The sequence below is a fragment of the Rhinopithecus roxellana genome, chromosome 1 (assembly GCF_007565055.1).
Source record: "Rhinopithecus roxellana isolate Shanxi Qingling chromosome 1, ASM756505v1, whole genome shotgun sequence".
Lineage (NCBI taxonomy): Eukaryota > Metazoa > Chordata > Mammalia > Primates > Cercopithecidae > Rhinopithecus > Rhinopithecus roxellana.
In genome coordinates, this window is record NC_044549.1 from 71,305,232 (window position 1) to 71,326,079 (window position 20,848).

At 42.5% G+C, this 20,848-nt stretch overlaps 1 protein-coding gene and 1 long non-coding RNA gene across 2 annotated transcripts in view; one reads left to right on the plus strand and one right to left on the minus strand.

Moving 5' to 3' along the window:
* PRICKLE2 (prickle planar cell polarity protein 2) overlaps positions 1-20,848 on the minus strand; it is a 139,136-nt gene that overhangs the window by 8,260 nt on the left and 110,028 nt on the right. The gene's annotated exons all lie outside the window — the stretch shown is intronic.
* Positions 1,418-4,295, plus strand: LOC104653841. The gene is made up of 4 exons (XR_746732.2): positions 1,418-1,452; positions 2,442-2,682; positions 3,652-3,832; positions 3,946-4,295. It is a non-coding gene; the product is annotated as an uncharacterized LOC104653841 (long non-coding RNA).

Sequence of the window (20,848 nt, forward strand, 5' to 3'; positions counted from 1 at the left end):
GGAAACATTAGACAGATCCCAAAAAGGAGGGACATTTGTTATGAAAAAAGGGACTGTAGTCTTAAGACCAAACAAGGCTGAGAGAATGTTCTACATTAAAGGGTACAAAGGAAACATGGCAATTACATATAATACCTGATCCTGGACTGGAACCTGCTCAGTAGGGAAAATAAATGCTATAAAGCAGGAGTTCCCAGACCCCAGGCTATAGACCGGTTAGGAACCAGGCCACACAGCAGGAGGTGAGTGGTCGGTAAGGGAAGCTTCATCTGTACATACAGCCACTCCCCATTGCTCCAATTACTGCCTGACCTCTGCCTCCTGACAGATCAGCAGCAGCATTAGATTCTCATAGGAGCGTAAACCCTATTGTGAACTGCTCATGCAGGATCTAGGTTGTGTGCTCCTTATGAGAATCTCATGCCTGATGATCCGTAACTGTCTCCCATCACTCCTAGACGGGAATGTCTAGTTGCAGGAAAACAAGCTCAGGTTTCCCACTGATTCTACATTATAGTGAGTTGTGTAATTATTTCATTATATATTACAATGTAATAATAATAGAAATAAACTACACAAAAATATAATACACTTGAACCATCCCAAAGCCATCCCCACCCCCTGACCCCAGTCTGTAGAAAAATTGTCTTCCACAAAGCTGGTCCCTGGTGCCAAAATGGTTGGGGACTGCTGCTATAAAGGATAATTTTTGGTCAGCTGAAAAAAAAAGGAACATGGGCAATAGATAGAAGTATTACGCTAAGTTTACTGTGGTCAATGAATAATGGTGATAATGTGGGAGAAGATCTTTATTCTTGAGAAATATGTATGGAAGGATATGGTGGTAAATGGCCCAGATGGATGCAATTTGCTCTCAAATGGTTTATAAATAAAATGTGTGCATGTGTGTGTGCGTGTGTGCATGCATGTGAACATGAAAGAACAAATGTGGCAAAAGGTTAACAATGGATCAATCTACGTAAAGAGTACATTATAGGTGTTGTTTGTTCTATTTTTGTAACTTTTTTATAAGCCTGAAATTATTTCCAAATAAAAAGTTTCTTTAACATTGGAATATATTCATGTGATATGATGGTTTTTAATTCTGAAGGAAATTTGGAAACATCTGGACACATTTTTGGTTATCACTATTAGGATGGGATTCTACTGGCATCTAGTAGGTAGAGGCCGGAGATGTTGCTAAACATCCTACAATGTGCAGGATGGCTTCCTTGCCCGCATACAGAATTTTCCAAACCAAACTGTCAACAGTCTCACAATTGAGAAACCCTGATATGATGGAATATTACACAATAATGAGAACGAATAACTACACCCAAGAACATGGATGTATCTCGTAGAAAATGCTTGGACATGCAAAAAGAATATGTGCTGTATGATTCCGTTTATATGAAGTTCAAGAACAGGCTGAGGCTATCTACAGTGATACAGGTCAGGGCAGTGGGAGGGGGTATGAAGAAGGCTGCTAGGGCACGGCAATTGTACTATAGCTAAATCTGGATGGTGATTGTAAAACAATACACATGTGTAAAAATTCACTGAGGTGTAGTTTTAGTATTTGTTTGCTTTATTTTGTGTAAGTTATATCCCAATAAAATGGAGTAAAAGTAAAGCAACGTTTGGCCAGGTGTGGTGGTTCATGTCTGTAATCCCGGCACTTTGGGAGGCCAAGGAGGACGGTTTGTTTTGAGTTCAGGAGTTGGAGAAAAACCTGGGCAACATGGTGAAACCCTGTCTCAACTAGAAATACAAAAATTAGCTGGGTGTGGTGGTGCATGCCTGCAGTCCCAGCTACTCAGGAGACTGAGGTGGGAGTATCACCTGAGCCCAGGAGGTCGAGGCTGCAGTGAGCCAAGATTGTGCAACTGTACTACAGCCTGGGCAACAGAGCGAGCCCCTGTCTCCAAAAAAATAAACAAATAAATAAATAAATAAAAATAAAGCAATGTTTGTTAAAGGGTCAAATTTTAACATTGGATATGCCTATAAAGAAATTAATATGCCAAATATCATAAACTCCAGTAATTTTTTGTTTCAATTTTATTCCTGGGATAACTGTCAGGGCAACAGCAGTTGGGCCCTCCAATCACTTGCTTACTCTGCTGCTTATCTCTGACACACAAATCACAAAAGCTGATTTACAATAGCTTAATCACTTCCAGAGCCTCCCCACTATGAAAGCAGAGAGGAGAGGATAACAACCTAAGATGATGAATGAGTGGTTTGAGTGGATGAACTCTAATAAGAAAGGAAAGAAAACATCTTCAAACTCACATCTAGAAACAAAAGGTGGACACAATGATTTTTGCAGGGCTTTCTACCCTAGCTCTTGAGTAGAATTAGGGTCAGCATAAATAACTTAGCAAATACTATTAATTCCCCAGCATGCTGTTCTCCCGAACCGTCTTTCATAAGCCCAGAAGTGCAATGTTTTTGAGAGCATCCTGCTTGTGAACAGATTCCTATTTCTGTGAGGAGGTGACCTCCAAGAGGAGCAGCTTCTATTCTGCTGGGAGGTGTATTGCCTTCTGGTATCAGGCTTCTGCATCCTGGGAAAGCTCGGGATACCCTGAGGCACCCCCTTGAAAAAGAAAAGAGCTTGATCAGAGCAGGAGGGCCCTGTTGCACAAGCCCAGCATCTACTATCAGTTTTACTTAAATGTAAGCTATTCATTCCCCTGGAGGATGTGTGGGTGGCACTGGAAATACTACCTGCTCACTCTAAAGAGGAAAAGTGCCTCTCTTCTGATTCATTAACCCAGATTTTCCTCCAGCGTCTTCTTGCATGCAGGGCATGAACAGAAAGGCCAATGTTGACCAAAGATGCACAATGATTGTGTACTTGCCTCTAAAAAGGGGAGTTCTGTGGTTACTTTCATTACTGGCAAAATCCAGAGTCCTTATGCAGACCTTAAGGCCCTACGTGACTTGGCTCCCTTCTCTCTCTCCAAGATCATCAACTGAACACTCCTCCTCTCTTAACTCTGCTTCAGCTGTGCTTACATTCCTCCCCCTCTCCCCAAACACAACAAGCTCATTCCAGCAGGCCTTGGAAAACTCTCCCCTTTGCATGCCTGAATTCTTCTGTTTGTTAAAGTCCTTGTGTAGATATCACCTCCTCAGCAGTGTCTATCCTGAACACTCCTTCTAAAGTAGCAAAGTTAGTTGTCTTCTGGCCAACCACTCACTATTGCACTTGACCATTTTTTAAACAACCCACCCTGACTTATTAAGGTCGTATGTAAGTTTGTAGCTGAATGAATCCCCTGGGAGCAGGGATCTTCTCCCCACTCTTCACTGTATTCTTGCAGAGCTAGCAGTGCCCAGCAGCCTTTGGTGCTCAATACATACTCACGGAATAAACAGAAATGGATTCTCATGTTACCTACAGCTTGGAAAAAAGCAATCACCCTCTGACCTGGAGTGGGTCAGTGCTGTGATCCACATGGGTGGGATTCCAAATATCAGGAACAAAATACCATGATCACACCTGTCAATCTCCATCTCTGGCGATTCATTATATAGCCCACAATTTTAAACTCAAAGTACACGTGATTTATAATGAGCTCCCTGCACTGCAGAAATGTTTTCTCCTTATTAATCACAGCTCTGGTGATGTGTTTAAATTAGCAGCTGATACTGTCTCCAAGATGGAACTGTACTGTCACAGGTCACACTCCAACTTGAGAAACATTCCTTCCCCCTCTAACTGCGAACAGAACTGGAGAGCTACTTTCTGGCTGGGTGACTTGGGGAAATTTTTAAACCTCTTGAGATGCATCAGTAAGATGGGCATAATGACAGGATATGAGTGCTAAAGCTGTAGTGATGATTAGATGAGGAAAACGTATCTTTCCTTTTTAAGGTTCATCACGACTATGGTGCATCTGTGTAGTTTTTGTTTCATCTCTGTCTTCTTGATAGATCAGCAGCTCCATGAGGGCAGAAACTGTGTTCCTGTTTGCTAGCCCTGACCTCAGTACCTGGTATTCAGTATGCAGGAAGAAGGTTTAGTAAGGCCTAAAATTCCCCAAGGAAGGAAAGCATGCCTCAAGACTGTAAATGCCTTCCAGACATTTACAACGCACACCGATGATTTAGCTCCCTTTCAGTAGGGTCTTTCCTATATTATTTATCTATTATTTATGTGCTGGGGCAGAGACATGAAGAAAATGGAATTGTTTAGAACAGGGGTTTGCAAACTACAATGGCCAGTGAACCAAATCCAGCTCACTGCTCCCCTCCTGTTTTTGTAAATAAAGTTGTATTGGAACACAACCACACCTATTCATTTGCATATTGTCGAGGGTTGCTTTCCAGAGTTGGGAGTTGTGACAGACTGTATGACCTGCAAAGACTCAAATATGTTACAGGCAAACAAATACTCATTGACTGCATGATTGTATGGATTAATGAATTTGAGAAACAGGGCCTGATGCAGTGATATTCACTTGAACACCAGTCACTGTTGTAAATTATCTGTGCCTCTAAACCATGGCTGGGATTCCTCCTCCACACAGATGAAGTTCAACTCTTCATTCCATTTGTCTGTGCTGAACAAGATCCAGTGTCAAAATATTGCAAATCAATAGAGTCCAACCTAATGGGGCTCTAACATGCCCTTACTCTCCTGTAATAAACACATTTTTCTTTTCTTGTTGCTCAAGCCACAGGGTGTGTGTGTGTGTGTGTGTGTGTGCTCAAGCACATGTGTGATAGGGAGGTGGGAGCTGCAAGCTAAATTTGCCAGAGAACTCTGGCTGCAGCACATAGTCTAGGGCAGTATGAAGGCCCCCACATCCTCTGGAGGATCTGGCAAAAGAATCCCACCTGATGGCAAGGAGACACAAACGCCAGATCATTTCCCTCTCAAGCAGAGCTCTGTTTTCTTAATTAACAGAGAGGATTTTCCCCTGCCAAATAATGCAGGTTTAATGAGAGGTGCTCAGGGTGATGATAGAGTTAAATGCAGTGATTTATCCATATCCCAAGGGTCAGTGTGACTGGGAGCTATGCAAACGTCCACGCACCGCAGGGGTGCAGGTTCCCACAAGATCCATGGCTGTGCTTCTACAAAGAGAGGTCAGTATCCAGTTCAGCCTGCTGTTCTCCGTGGTTTAACTGCCAACACGAAGGTGTAGTTGGGGCATTCTATGGTACACTGGCATTTCTGTCTGAGTAATGTTCCCCTCTCTACAAATAGGAGGTCTCACACAAACTGGCGTCTGCAAGAAAATCAATGTCCTTCAAAGAATGCTCAAGGTCTGATGGAACAGAAAGAAAATCTTTGCTGGCTTCCCTCCCCCAGCTCCCCTCCTCCATGTCTTTGGGGGCACAAGGTATGCATGCAAGTCCAGAAAGAAGAAAAAGCAGCCTAAGATTGAATGGCGGACCTTAGGCACATCTTTCTGTTCCTTATTTACTGTCCTGTCTCATCCCACTCTGCACAAGAAGACAGAGAGCTGTGTTTCTGCCAACTTCAAAGACACATTACCAGCCAAGGTGGCTCACTCCTATAAGCCCAGCACTTTGGGAAGCTGAGGTGGGAGGAGCTCCTGAGCCCAGGAGTATGAGACTAGCCCTGGAAACATACTAAGACCCCCTATCTACAAAAATCAAAAACCAAAAAGTTAGCCAGGCGTAGTGGTGTATACCTGTAGTCCCAGCTACTGGGGAGGCTGAGGCAGTAGGATCACGGTTACAGTGAGCTATGATGACACCGCTGCACTACAGAGCCTTTCAAAAAATAGTATTTTTAAAGCATTCACATTTCTGTGCAGTAAACGAAATAGTATCTATTCAACCATGCCCTCCAGACACTTACAACTCATACTGATGATGTAGCTCCCTTTCATTAGGGTCTTTCCTATATGATTCTCATTTTCTTTTTTGCTGAGATAGAAACATGAAGAAAATGGAATTGTTTAGAACAGGGGGAGTTGCAAACTACAGTGGCAATGGGCCAAATCCAGCTTACTGCCTGTTTTTGTAAATAAAGTTGTGTTCAAACACAACTACACTATTCATTTGCATGTTGTTGGTGGTTGCTTTCCAGATTTGGGGAGCTGTGACAGAATGTATGATCTGCAAAGCCTCAAATATTTACTTTCTGGCCCTTTACAGACACAGGTTGCCAACCTCTGGTTTAGCATGCTGCAGCAAGCCTGAACAGTCCTGAAGTCATGGGCGCTACACAGTTTAAGCCTCTCAGACCATGCAAAAAGTGTCCCGAGGTACATGTTTGTTTGTTTGAAGCATGTGTGGCAGTAGCTTGATCAGGTCCCTTGGGATCCTTTTTCCAACTAAGTCAATCGATTTCATCAACACCCTGAACTTCAAATTGGCAACAGCTGGAGAGATACTGTCATCTGGGCAGTGGAGCTTGAATGCCACCACATGTTTCTTGGTGACAGGGCATGGAATGGCTCGAACAGAGTATGACAAAGAAGGCTGGGGGTGGGGACAGAGAGTGGGACAATATGAAAGCACTCGAAAGTGTGATCTGTGGATGAGCCACAATGCCGTCCCTTGGGAGCTGGTTGAAACTGCAGACTGTCAAGCCCTCACCAGACTTGCAGAATTCAAATCCACATTTGAACAAGATCCCTGGTGATTCCCACGTTCATGAGAGTTAGAGGAACACCAAGATGCTGGGAGTTTCAAGGACGATTTTCTTTGCAACACAAGGGTGCTTCTACTCAAGGAAACAAGACCCTCATAGTCTCAGAGACTCTAATTCAGGATTTCCCAACCTCAGTACTGCTGACATTTTGGGCTGGATAATTCTTTGTTTGGTGGGCTGTCCTGTGCACTTCAGGATGTTCAGCAGTATCCCTAGTCTCTACCCACTAGATGCCAGTCGCACATCCCTCTGGTTGTGACAGCCCTGAAATGTCTCCAAACAGTGCCAAATGTCCCTGGAGGGCAAAAATCGCCCCCAACTGAGGACTGCTGCTCTAACATATCCTGTCCTCGACCTGCTGCTTGACAATAGCCCAAGGGGAGCTCTGTTCCTGTCCACCCAAGTGTTGCAGTGAGTTAAACCTGCTCTACCCCACCCTGCAGACAGGAGCCTCTTCACATTGGGGGTTGTCACCTCTTCTTTCTAAAGAAGGATTATCAGGGCTCTGCCTGGTTGGGTGTGGTATGTCCCTAAAACTGGGGAACTTTAAAAGTTATTTTCTCTCTAAACTCTTCTTAGAAAATTCACATTCCTTTCTCTCAGTGGGTATCAAGAATTCCCCAGTTAAGGCCTTTGCTGTCTCATTTTCCTGGCAGGTTTGAAGGTTTTGAAATCCTGAGTTTTTGATGCATCTTTTTTACTTCCTTACTCCAGTCACCAACCTGTCTAGCAGGTCTCAGGTGACCAGCAGATCACAAGTTGGCTTGCAGTCAGTTACACATCTGCCATCTGCTCTGGTGCTACCAGGAGCAGTGCTGGTAGTCTAGGGAACAATTTCCTCTGCCAGCTGCACTGGGGAACGGGGAGGGAAGGGGGAGGCCAAGCCCTGGGGCAGGGGTGGGGGAGGGGGGGGAGTATGCATAACTTCTTACTTCACACTCCCACCCCCCAGGCTTGGCCTGCCTTCTCTCTCAGGGACAGGCTGTTTAGGCCCAAACTAAAGAACAGCCTCTTTACAACCAGCTGCTTCCAAAGAGGGTCATGGACTGATTTTGGTTTTCCCAACAATAGCAGCTTTGTTTTTTTAGCAGCATTCATTCTAGGGACTTGCCTTTGAACTGGAGGTTGGGGAGTGACAAGCATTATAATGGGACTACAATCACTTCTCTTACAGACACAGTACAGTTACAAGGACAAGTCGGATAAAAACTTGAGTGTGGACTGGAGGTTTCTTACCTTCTCTCTCTTTACTTGCTCATCCTATTAACTTTCTGATAAACCAGTGACCCCAACAAAGATGGAATCAATTTTAACTCATACCACTTGTAAAAGTGAAGGAGGAAACCAGGAAGGGACATCTTCTAGAATCATGTGGAGTCAGCTTTAACAACTACCACTCAGCTCCATGGGGGATTCTGGTTGTATTGCCACAAAGCATTTGCTAATTGAAAGGATGCACGACAAATTCAGACCAGTTGAAGACTGTTTGCCAGAGTTTGCTCTGGGTTTACACTGACCCCATGCTGCTTTCTAGAACCCATTAGTTTGGGTCAATAAGCAGACCATGCTGTATTTACTTGGGAAACACTTGACTACACGAGGACAAAAGCTAAACGGCACCCAAGTGGTAGAGAGTGGGCAGCCAAGAACCTGGGGACCCACTGAATTGCTTCAAAGATCTCTGACAAAGCCCTGCTATTGCCAGGCACTGTGAGCACAACTGTGAAGAAGGCCCTTTAAGAAGACATCGTAGAAGGATATGACCTAGTGCAGAGAAAACAGATAACCAAGTCAGCATCGCAAGGTGACCATTATAGTTAATAATCACTAGGAAAGAAATAAAGGGGATGCTATGGCAGAGAATAAAGACTGGACCTACTTCGAGTGCTGGAAAAGAAGTCTGTGTTGGTGATGACTATGGGGAGACCTAAAGGATGAGAAGGAGCCCACCGAGCCAAGGGCAGGGAATAGTGTTCCAGGCAGAGGGAGCAAGAATATTTTGTACTAGAGAAGGTGCCACATGCTCTAAGATGTAGCAGAAGGGCAACGACACTGGAGCGTTGTGAGCAAGGACAGCAGCAGGAATCAGGCTCAGAGGGTGAACAGGAGCCACACGAAGGTTCTTCCTAGGCCACTCTGGGTTTTGAAAGTGTCTTTCATATGCTGCTGGCAAAATTTAAAAAAGTAACTGAGAGGCAGCATAGGGGACTGATGAAAGCATTGGCTTTGGAGTTCGCCTTCCAGCTCTGTCCCTTGAAGCTGTGCCTTCTCAGGCAGACCTGGACTGTTTTGTGCTCAGTTCCCTCATCTGTGAAATGGGAATAATCACACAACCCAAGGGAGAAGGTATTAAATGGGTTAAAACACAAAGTACTTAGAACAGTGCTGGTGCGGGGGCACCAAATGAAATATTCAATCTTCTTACTGTCCTTTACTCCATATTTATCTGTCACTTTTAAAGCATTTTTATGCATGTTGTCGTATGTGAAATTGCTGGGCATTGTTATGCAATCTAAGTGGGAAAGGAGAGTTGGGATAATTTGCCCAAGGTCATACAGAAGCTACTTGAGAACTCTTCTCCCACCTCCTGCCTTTTATTATTGGGAATATAAAAAGTAAAAGGAATGTGGCCAGAGTGCTAGCAGTCCGAGATTGGAGGGCAGTACAGATACAGTGACACTTCCCAGCTTCTAACAAGCAGCTGCAATGAAAAAAATCCTTTTTATTAACGTATAGTTTTCTATTGTATAAATATGAATTATATGCAACAACATGGATGAATCTCATAAATATAAAGTAAAAGATGCCAGACATAAAAGAACATGTACAGTATATCCCATTTATATAAAGTTAAAATCCACCCCAAATCATCTATGCTGTTAGATGTCAGAATAGTGCTTACTTTGGAGAAAAGGGAAGAGCAGCAGCTGGGAGGGGGCATGAGGGAGCTTCTAGGGTGCTGGTCACTGTCTATTGCTTGACTTGGGAGATGGTACCATGAATGTAATAATTCACTGAGCTGTCACTTACGATTTTTGCATATTTCTATTTGTTATACAGCTATATAATGTTTACGAGAAATTATCACTGAGAGGCAAGAATGCACTCATGACAATGTAAAAGGTAAATATGCAGAACTCACTACCCCTACCCTAACACACACACACTTCCTCAACAGCATGTCTCGTACACTAGACTTGTATGGCTAGAACACATGGTTCCAACTGGTGGCCAATACACTAAGCTTTATTTAATCTCAAGGGTTAAATTTCCTTTTGCCTTTTTAAGTTGGGATACACCAGAACCTTTATCACCTATGCTCTTACCCCTGGCCACATTTAGCATTTATTTATTTATTTATTTATTTTTTGAGACAGAGTCTTGCTCTGCCACCCAGGCTGGAGTGCAGTGGCAGGATCTCAGCTCACTGCAAGCTCCGCCTCCCGGGTTTACGCCATTCTCCTGCCTCAGCCTCTGGAGTAGCTGGGACTACAGGCGCCCGCCACCTCGCCCGGCTAGTTGTTTGTATTTTTAAGTAGAGACAGGGTTTCACCGTATTAGCCAGGATGGTCTCGATCTCCTGACCTCGTGATCCGCCCGTCTCGGCCTCCCAAAGTGCTGGGATTACAGGCTTGAGCCACCGCGCCCGGCCCACACATTTAGCATTTATTATACCTGCTTGTCCACATCCCTCCTTTCCCCATTAGACATATGCATTTCCCACTGGTGTCAGCCAACTTGATGAGTGGGTTAGATGTTTGGATAAAAGTGGTTTATGGATTTCAGAGGCAAAATACAATGTACTCTTTTAGGCTTGGGATCTTTGCTTCTCAAGATCTCCCTTCTCTATAGCTGGGGGTTGACAAAGTGCCATTCGTGGGATAGCAGTTCATGATCTCATGTACAATAGAATCAGTTACTAGATTGGCTGACAGATGGATGAATGGGTACAATGGACAAGAAGATGGAATAATTTGTAAATGGATGGGTGTATAGTGTGAAGGGTAATAAAGGGTGGGGATAAATAAATAGAAGGATAACTGAATTAATCAATGAATGGGTGCAACAGTGATGTAGGTACAGGAGAGACAAAGTTTTGGGCTCTCAAAAAAAGTTAATCTCCAAGTGGGACCTAATTAAAGAGCTTCTGCACAGCAAAATAAACTACCAACAGAGTAAACAGACAACCCACAGGATGGGAGGAAATATTTTCAAACTATGCATCTGACATATACAGAATCTATAAAGAACTTAACTGAATAAGCAAAAAACAACTCCATCAAAAAATGAGCAAAGAGGGAGAAGGCAAGAAGGCAAGTTGTCTTCAACTAGACAAAGACAAGTGGAACAGCTCCCACGGAGAGACGGAGATGACTGGCATGCTTTTAACAGATCTTCAGAAGGAGGGAACTAAGAATGGATGGAGGCAAGACACAGAAGCTGGGCTGAAGGGGGAGAAAGCTGGGAACCCTGCATGGGCTACCCTGCAGCAGGACTCACTTTTGAACAACAACAGCTCAGGGGAAATGGGTGAGTTCAACTGGCAAGAAGCAACCTGCTATCGTCACAGGCCTCGGGAACCCTAGAAGGAGGGGACCCCTTGACCACCATGGACCCTTGAGGTAGCAGGGAGAGCTGTTTAGAGAAATGGTGGGACAACAAGCCAGCTGATGTGGAGCCCAGAGGGTTTGGTGTGGGGGTGTCTTTAATGCAGCACGGCCAAGGATGGCCATCCCCCGTAGTCGACTTGCTCCCATAAGAGACTTTAGCCCTAGGAGAATTGTTGGACCTGATCGCTGCAGGGTGGTCTTGCACATCAGATGGGGCTGGTCTGACCTGAGCACCCCTTACTCCGTTGGCCTCTTCCGGGGCCCCAGCCTGGTCACACCTGCTTAGAGGGCAGTCTTGGGTACCTTGGGGGCCCACAGCATAGCTTCTGTGCCAGTGAACCTTGCCTGACTGGTAGAGAATTCCAGTGAGGTGTGGCCTATATAGCCATGCACATGCTCCCTCCCCATACCGCAGCTTTCTCAGGGCCCATGGCACATGGGCTGGCACATGTCTGCAGAGATAGGTTTTGCTTTCCTGCCCCGCCAGCACACTGGAGTGCAGTCTGCACCTACCCAGCCCCCACCCACCATTGCAGATGGAGCTTTGGTGGGTACTGAGCCAGCAAGCCCCACTCATGCCAGCACCCTGCCCTTATACTAATACTACACAGAGAATAGTAGATACCCCCACACCCTCAGGGATTGCTCCTGCTTGCAGGGCACAGAGAGGGCACCCAAACCTGCCCCAGCCAGCGCCCTTCCCCAAGCCAATACCATATCCAGTACAACCACACATATAATCTCCAGCAGGGGCCCCCCACTCCACCCAGCTGTGCTGCCACTGTCACTGTGGTGAACACCCACAGGGATGTAGGAACCCCTTCATCTGCTAGCACTCTGTTACAGCTGCCAAACCGTGGCACTCCCCGTGCAGTGGACTCCAAACCTTGCGGAGCCAGATAACAAAGCTGGGGCCCAATATAAGTCCCCCAGAGTAAGAGCACAGTCTAAGAGTTGGGAGCTGGGTGTTGGCCCCCTAAAATCTCCCCAAAATGAAGCCAGTCAGTTGAATCCATCTTATACCAAAATCAAACCCTCAAAGTCATCAAATAGGATCAAGAAAAAAAAAAAAAAAAAAAAAAAAAAAAAAAAAAACCCATCCAAAGGTCAGCAACCTCAAAGATTGAAGGTAGATAAGCCCACAAACACGAGAAAGAATCAGGGAAAGAATGCTGAAAATACAAAAAGCCAGAGTGCCTTCTTTCCTCCAAACAACTGCATCACCTTTCCAGCAAGGGTTCACAACCAGGCTGAAGCTAAGAGAGCTAAAATGACAGAAATGAAATTCAGAATATGGATAGGAACGAAGATCACTGAGCTCAGGAGTACACTGAAACCCAATGCAAGGAAGCTAAAAATAATGATAAAACAATGCAGGAGCCGACAGACAAAATAGCCAATATAGAGAAAAATATAACTGACCTTATAGAGCTAAAAAAAACCCATTACAAGAGTTTCACAACACAATCACAAGTATTAATAGAATAGAGTAAGTGGAGAAAATAATCTCAGAGCTTGAAGACTGGCTTTTTGAAATAAGACAGGCAGACAAGAATAGAAAAAAGAAAGAATGAAAAGGAATGAACAAAACCTCTGAGAAATATGTAATAATATAAAAGGACCAAATCTATGATTGATTGGCGTCCTTGAAAGAGATGGGGAGAATGGAACCAACTTAGAAAATATACTTCAAGATATCATTCATGAGAACTTCCCCAACCTAGCTAGAGAGGCCAACATTCATAAGACACTTCAAAAGAAGATTATCCACAAGACACATAATCATCAGATTTTCTAAGGTCAAAATAAAAGAAAAAAATGTTAAAGGCAGCTAGAGGGAAAGATCAGGTCATCTGCAAAAAGGAAGCCCAACAAACTGACAGCAGACTTCTCAGCTGAAACCCTCTAAGCCAGAAAAAAATGGGGGCCAATATTCAACATTCTTAAATAAATTCTAACCCAGAATTTCATATCTGGCCAAACTAAGATTCATAAGCAAAGGAGAAATAAGATCCTTTTCAGATAAGCAAATGCTGAGGGAATTTGTTACCACTAGATCTGCCTTAAAAGAGCTCCTGAAGGAAGTACTCAATATGTAAAGGAAAGACCTTTACCCGCCTCTGTAAAAACACACCGAAGTACACAGACCAGTGTCACTATAAAGAAACTACACAAACAAGTTTGCAAAGTAACCAGCTAACATAATGATGACAGGATTAAATCTACACATATCAATACTAACCTTAAATGTAAATGGGCTGAATGACCCAATTAAGACACAGAGTGGCAAGCTGGATGAAGAACCAAGAGCCATTGTAGTATGCTGATGTCAAGAGACCCATCTCACATTCAATGACACACACAGGCTCAAAATAAAGAGATAGACAAAAACCTACCAAGCAAATGGAAAACAGAAAAAAGCAGGAGTTGCAGTCCTACTTTCTGACAAAACAGAGTTTAAGCCAACAAAGATCAAAAAAGACAAAGAAGGGCATTACATAATGGTAAAGGGTTCAATTCAGTAAGAAGATCTCACTATCCTAAATATATATGTTCCCAACATAGGAGCACCCACATTCAAAAAGCAAGTTCTTAGAAACCTTCAAAGAGATTTAGACTCTCACACAATAATAGTGGCAGAATTTACGGCCCCACTGACAATATTAGACAGATCATCAAGAAAAAATTAACAAAGATATTCAGGACCTGAACTCAGCTGTGGATCAAGCAGACCTGATAGATATCTACAGAACTCACCACCCAAAAACAACAGAATACACATTCTTCTCATCACCACATGGCATATATTCTAAAATAGATCACGTAATCAGAAGTAAAATGCTCCTCATCAAATGCAAAGGAACTGAAATCATAACAATCTCTCAGACCACAGCACAATCAAATTAGAAATCAAGAATAAGAAATTCACTCAAAACCATACAATTACATGGAAATTGGATAATCTGCTGCTGAATGACTTTTGGGTAAATAATGAAATTAAGGCAGAAATTGAGAAGTACTTTGAAAGTAATGACAACAAAGATATAACATACCAGAATCTTTGGGACGCAGCTAAGGCAGTGTTAAGCAGGAAACTTACAGAACTGAAATGTTCATATCAAAAAGTTAGAAAGATCTAAAAAGTTAACAACTTAACACAAAAACTAATAGAACTAGAGAATCAAGTGCAAAGAAATCCCAAAGCTAGCAGAAGACACAAAATAACCAAAATTAGGGCTGAACTGAAGGAGACTGAGACACAAAAAACCATTCAAAAGATCAATGAATCCAGGAGCTGGTTTTCTTGAAAAAAATTAATAAAATAGATAGACCACTAGCTAGACTAATAAAGAAGAAAAGAGAGAAGATTAAAATAAACACAATCAGAAATGACAAGGAGGATATTATCACTTACCCTACAGAAATACAAACCACCATCAGAGAATATTATGAACACCTCTATGTATATAAACTAGAAAAATCTAGGAGAAATGAATAAATTCCTGGACACATACACCCTTCCAAGACTGAACCAGGAAGAAATTGAATCCCTGAACAGACCAATGAGCTCTGAAATTGAGGCAGTAATAAATAGCCTACCAACCAAAAAAAGCCCAAGATCAGATGGATTCACAGCTGAATTCTATCAGGTGTCCAAAGAAGAGCCGGTATCATTCCTACTGAAACTATTCCAAAACACTGAGAAGGAGTGACTCCTCCCTAACTCATTCTATGAGGCCAGCATCATCCTGATACCAAAACCTGGTAGAGACACAACAACAACAACAAAAAACTTCAGGCCAATATCCTTGATGAACATTGATGCAAAAATTCTTAACAAATTACTGGCAAACCAAATCCAGCAGCACATCAAAAAGTGTATTCACCACAATCAAGTAGGCTTTACTTATCCATGGGAAGTAAGTTTGGTTCATCATATGCAAATCAATAAATGTGATGCCTCACATAAACAGAACTAAAGACGAAAACCGTATGATTATCTCAATAGATGTGGAAAAAGATTTTGATAAAATTCAACATCTTTTCATGTAAAAAACTTTCAATAAACTAGGTACTTAAGGAACATACCTCAAAATAATAACAGCCATACATGACAAACCCATAGCCACCACCATACTGAATGGGCAAAAGCTGGAAGCATTCCCCTTGAAAACTAGCATAAGACAAGGATGCCCTCTCTCACCACTCCTATTCAACATAGTATTAGAAGTCCTGGCCAGGGAAATCAGGCAAGAGAAAGAAATAAAAGGCACTCCAGATAGAAAGAGGGGAAGTCAAATCATCCCTGTTTGCAGATGACATGATCCTGTATCTAAAAAAACCCCACAGTCTCAGCCCACAAGCTTCTTAAATTGATAAACAACTTCAGCAAAGTCTCAGGATCAAAAAATCAATATGCAAAAATCACTAGCAATCCCATGTACCAACAATAGTCAAGCCAAAAGCCAAATCAGGAATGAACTCCCATTCACAATTGCCACAAAAAGAATACATTACCTAAGAATACAGCTAACTAGGGAGGTGAAAGATCTCTACAAGGAGAACTTCAAACCACTTTTCAAATAAATTAGAGATGACACGAACAAATGAAAACACAATCCATGCTCATTGATACGAAGAATCAACATCATGAAAATGGCCATACTGCCCAAAGTAATTTATAGACTCAATGCTATTTCTATTAAACTACCACTCAGATTCTTCACACAACTAGAAAATACTATTTGAAAATTCATATGGAAACAATAAAGAGCCCAAATAGCCAAGGCAATCCTAAGCAAAAAGAACAAAGCTGAAGGCATCACGCTCCCCAACTTCAAACTATATTACAGTGCTACAGTAACCAAAGCAGGATGGTACTGGTAGAAAAACAGACACATAGACCAATGGAACAGAATTGAAAACACAGAATTAAGGCCACACACCTATAACTATCTAATCTTAGACAAACCTGACAAAAACACGTAATGGGGAAAGGACTGCCTACTAAATAAATGGTGCTGGGATAACTGGCTAGCCATATGCTGAAAATTGAAACTGGATCCCTTCCTTAAACAAAAATTAACTCAAGATGGATTAAAGACCTAAATGTAAAAAACCCAAACTATAAAAACCTTGAAGAAAACCTAGGCAATATCATTCAGGACATGGGCATGGGCAAAGATTTCATGATGAAGACACCAAAAGCGATTGCGACAAAAGCAAAAATTGACAAATGGGATCTAATTGAACTAAAGAGCTTCTGCACAGCAAAAATACACTATCAACAGAGTAAACAGACAACCGACAAAATGGGAGAAAATTTCTGCAAACTAAACATCTGACAAAGGTCTAATATCCAACATCTATAAGGAACTTAAACAAATTTGCAAGAAAAAAACCAAACCACCCCATTAAAAAGTGGGCAAACAACATGAACAGATACTTTTCAAAAGAAGACATATATGTGGCCAGTAATCATGCAAAAAACTCAACATCACTGATAACCAGAGAAATGCAAATCAAAACCACAATGAGATACTATTTCAGACCCATCAGAGTGGCTATTACTAAAAAGGCAAAAAATTATGCATGCTGGCTATTATTAAAAAGGCAAAAAAAAAAAAATACAGATTATGGTTGCAGAGGAAAGAAAATGCTCATACACGGTTGGTGAGGGTGTAAATTAGTTCCATCATTGTAAAAGACAGTATGGCAATTTCTCAGAGACCTAATAACAGAAATACCATTCAACTCAGCAACCCCATTACTGGGTATATACCCAAAGAAATATAAATTCTTCTATTATAAAGAAAGATGCAGGTGTTTATGTTTATTGAGCACTATTCACACTAGCAAAGACACGGAATCAACCTGAATAACCATCAATAATAGACTGGAAAAAGAAAATGTGGTACATATATACCACAGAGTACTATGCAGCCATAAAAAAGAATGAGATCATGTCCCTTACAGAGATATGGATGGAACTGGAGGCCATTATCCTTAGCAAACTAAGGCAGAAACAGGAAACCAAATACTACGTGTTCTTACTTGTAAGTGGGAGCTAAATGATGAGAACACATGGACACATGGAGAGGAACAACACACACTGGCATCTATTGGAGGGAGGACGGTAGAAGGAGGAAGAAGATCAGGAAAAATAACTAATGAGTACTAGGCTAAATAGCTGGGTGATGAAATAATCTGTACAACAAACCCCTATAACACAAGTTTACCTACATAACAAATGTGCGCATGTAACCTTGTGAACTTAAAATAAAAGTTAAAAGAAATGGGCAAAACACATGAAAAGACACTTCTCAAACGAACACATACGAGCCGCGAACATACATAGGAAAAAATGCTCAACATCACTAATCATCACAGAAATGCAAGTCAAAAGCACAGTGAGACACCATCTCATACCAGTCAGAATGGCTACTATTAAAAAGTCAAAAAACAACAGATGCTGGCGAGGCTGTGGAGAAAAGAGAACGCTTATGTATGATTGATTGGTGGGAATGTAAATGAGTTCAGCCACTGTGCAAAGCAGCTTGGAGATTTCTCAAAGAACTTAAACCAAACTACCATTCGACCCAGCAATCACATTACTGGGTATATATCCAAAAGAAAATATTCTGCCAAAAAGACACACGCACTCATGTTCATCACAGCACTATTCACAATAGCAAAGACACTGAATCAGCCTAGATGCTCATTAATGGTGGATTGGATAAAGAAAATGTGGGGCATGTACATCACGGAATATGATGCAGCCATTAAAAAGTATGAGATAGTGTCCTTTGTGGCAGCATTGATACAGCTGGAGGCCATTTTCCCAAGTGAATTAAGGTGGGAACAAAAAACCAATTACCACATGTTCTCACTTATAAGTGGGAGGTAAACATTGGGTATTCATGGATGTAAAGATGGCAACAAGAGACATGTGGGCTACTAGAGGGGAAGGAGGGAAGGAAGGAAGGTTTGAAAAACTATTGGGTACGATGCTCAGTACCTGGGTGACAGGAGGAATCATACCCCAAACCTCAGTATCATGTACTACACCCAGGTAACCTGCATATGTACCCCCTGAATCTAAAATAAAAGTTGAAATTATAAGAAAAAGTCAACCTCTAATAAAATAGAAGCTATGGAATAAAGGTCTTAGGTGAGAATTAAGTTTTCAGATAATCATTACCGTTTCTATTATCGACTTGCATTTATAGAGCTCTTTATACTTTTTAAGAGCATAAAATGCATTGGTGCTTCTGGAAATCTGGAAAGACAGCAGATGGACCTTTGTTTGGCAGATGAGGAACTGAAAACAGAAAAAAGATGAGCACCTTGCCCAAGGTCATGGGTGAGGGTAGGAATCAGTGATGATGGAGGCAAGAATCAAACCAGGTCTCCGGACTCTAAGGCAAGCTCTTCTCAAGCTTCAGAAGGCATGCAAATCACGCAGGGATCTTCTTAAAATGAAAATCTGAATCCACTAAGTGTGGGATTCTGAATCTCTGACAAGCTTCCAGGAGATGCTAATATTACTGGTCCACAGACCACATTTGGAACAGCAAAGGGTCTGGGGTGCTTTCCTTTATCTCACGAGTGTGTAAAGAAAGCCTCGCTCCCCTTGTTTCTTATAACATATCCAGGAAGGCATGTATCATAGAGACCAACCAGAGGGTGTACCTGAGCACGCCACACTCCCAGGCTTCTGGCCAGGGAGCTAGGGAACCTCAGGAGTAGGAAGAGAAAGCATGGCCTTGCACTATGCTGTGTCCTACTTCTCTCTTCAGCAAAAGTGAAGCTGCCACCAACCCATTATCCTGTCTCTGCCAATAAACAACAAAGCCAGGACTGGATTCTTGGAGAGCATAAAGACCTTGAACAGGGCCATGAAAACTCCTTTTCCTGCTCTTGGTCTCCAATTTCCGTCTCAGCCAGCCCGTGCCCTTCGTCTGGCTTCCTGAGGCAACGTGGGATTGGCTGGGCTCCCCGTCTGCACAGATGGAATAAGCAGCTGCTTACCTGGTAGGAGCTGAGTACCTGGAGAGTCCTCCAGGGCCCTCAAATCTCTTTTCTTCCACCTTGCAAATCTTTATATCGATCCAGCTCGTGAGCTAAGGAAGTCTTTCCAAACTATCCTCTCTGGATTATGCAAAAAACGATTGGGTTGGCAATTAGGTTTGGGAATTTCTACAGCACTTCTCAAAAACAGGCTTCAGTGCAGTAGGAATTTTCAGAAAGAAGATAGAAAATGCATTGTTTTCCATACTTTGGAAACAGAACTCCTTCTCCACCCAGCCCCACCCTGACTCAAAAACGTGTTTTGAGAAATAGTGGTTTACCAACAGTGATTCCTGTTAAAATCCAAACATATCTGCTTATAATTTCTGTCTCAGTTACTGTAACTCAGCTGTATTCAGCCAAACTGGAGCCTAAGGCAAAAGAAAAAAAATCAGTAAAACAGATCCTGTCTTTATTTACAAATTGTATTTTTTTGTTAGTCACAATTCTTTGTATGAATTTTAATGCTTAAAACATTGCTTAACTTGATGGCTAAGTTTTTTGGCACCCCTTTAAATTATGTAGCCATGGGGGAGGGTGTTGCTTGCCTCCACCTTGTCCCATGCTGGTCAGATGGGCCACTTCCCTTACACCTTTTTTTTTTTTTTGAGACAGAGTCTCGCTCTGCCGCCCAGGCTGGAGTGCAGTGGCCGGATCTCAGCTCACTGCAAGCTCCGCCTCCCGGGTTCACGCCATTCTCCTGCCTCAGCCTCCCGAGTAGCTGGGACTACAGGCACCCGCCACCTCGCCCGGCTAGTTTTTTGTATTTTTTAGTAGAGATGGGGTTTCACCGTGTTAGCCAGGATGGTCTCGATCTCCTGACCTTGTGATCCACCCGTCTCGGCCTCCCAAAGTGCTGGGATTACAGGCTTGAGCCATCGCGCCTGGCCTCCCTTACACCTTAGTCAAATCTTTGATTTTCATTTGTGAAGTTCTATGTGTTGTATATTTGCTATAAACTGTGCTTTCTAGGGTAGCAGAAAAAAAAAAAAAAAAAAAAAAAAAAAAAAAAAAAAAAAAAAAAAAAGACTGGTTTGGAAAGTAGAGCACACTGCCATAAATACCAGTGAGATCCTGAATAAATCACTTCTCTCCTCTGAACCTTGGCTTTCTTCTGAACCTCTAGCAGCAACGCTCCAAGCTCCTCCCAGCTGAGAATCTGTGATTTTGATTCCAGATACCACCCATTATCAGATCAGTCTGGATTATGGTTGAGGAATATCCGCAGAGTATCTTTGCAAAGGGAATGTTATCTGGCAAAGTAAGTTTTCACACAGGGGGTAAAAGGGAGGGAAAGAAGAGCTATGGAATGCTGCCAGAGAGGTCAGAACTGAAAACACTTAGGAGGTTCCTAGGTAGCCAGGGGGTAGTTTGTTGACAGAAAGGAAAGTAAATGAGAGAAAGGGAAACCTAAACCCATGATTTGTCTACCTCATCATCTGTCATTAGTCAAAACCTGCCACCAGGTCTCAAGTAGGTGTCCCCGCTAGCTCACCCTTTGCCCCCAAAAATTCATAACCCAACG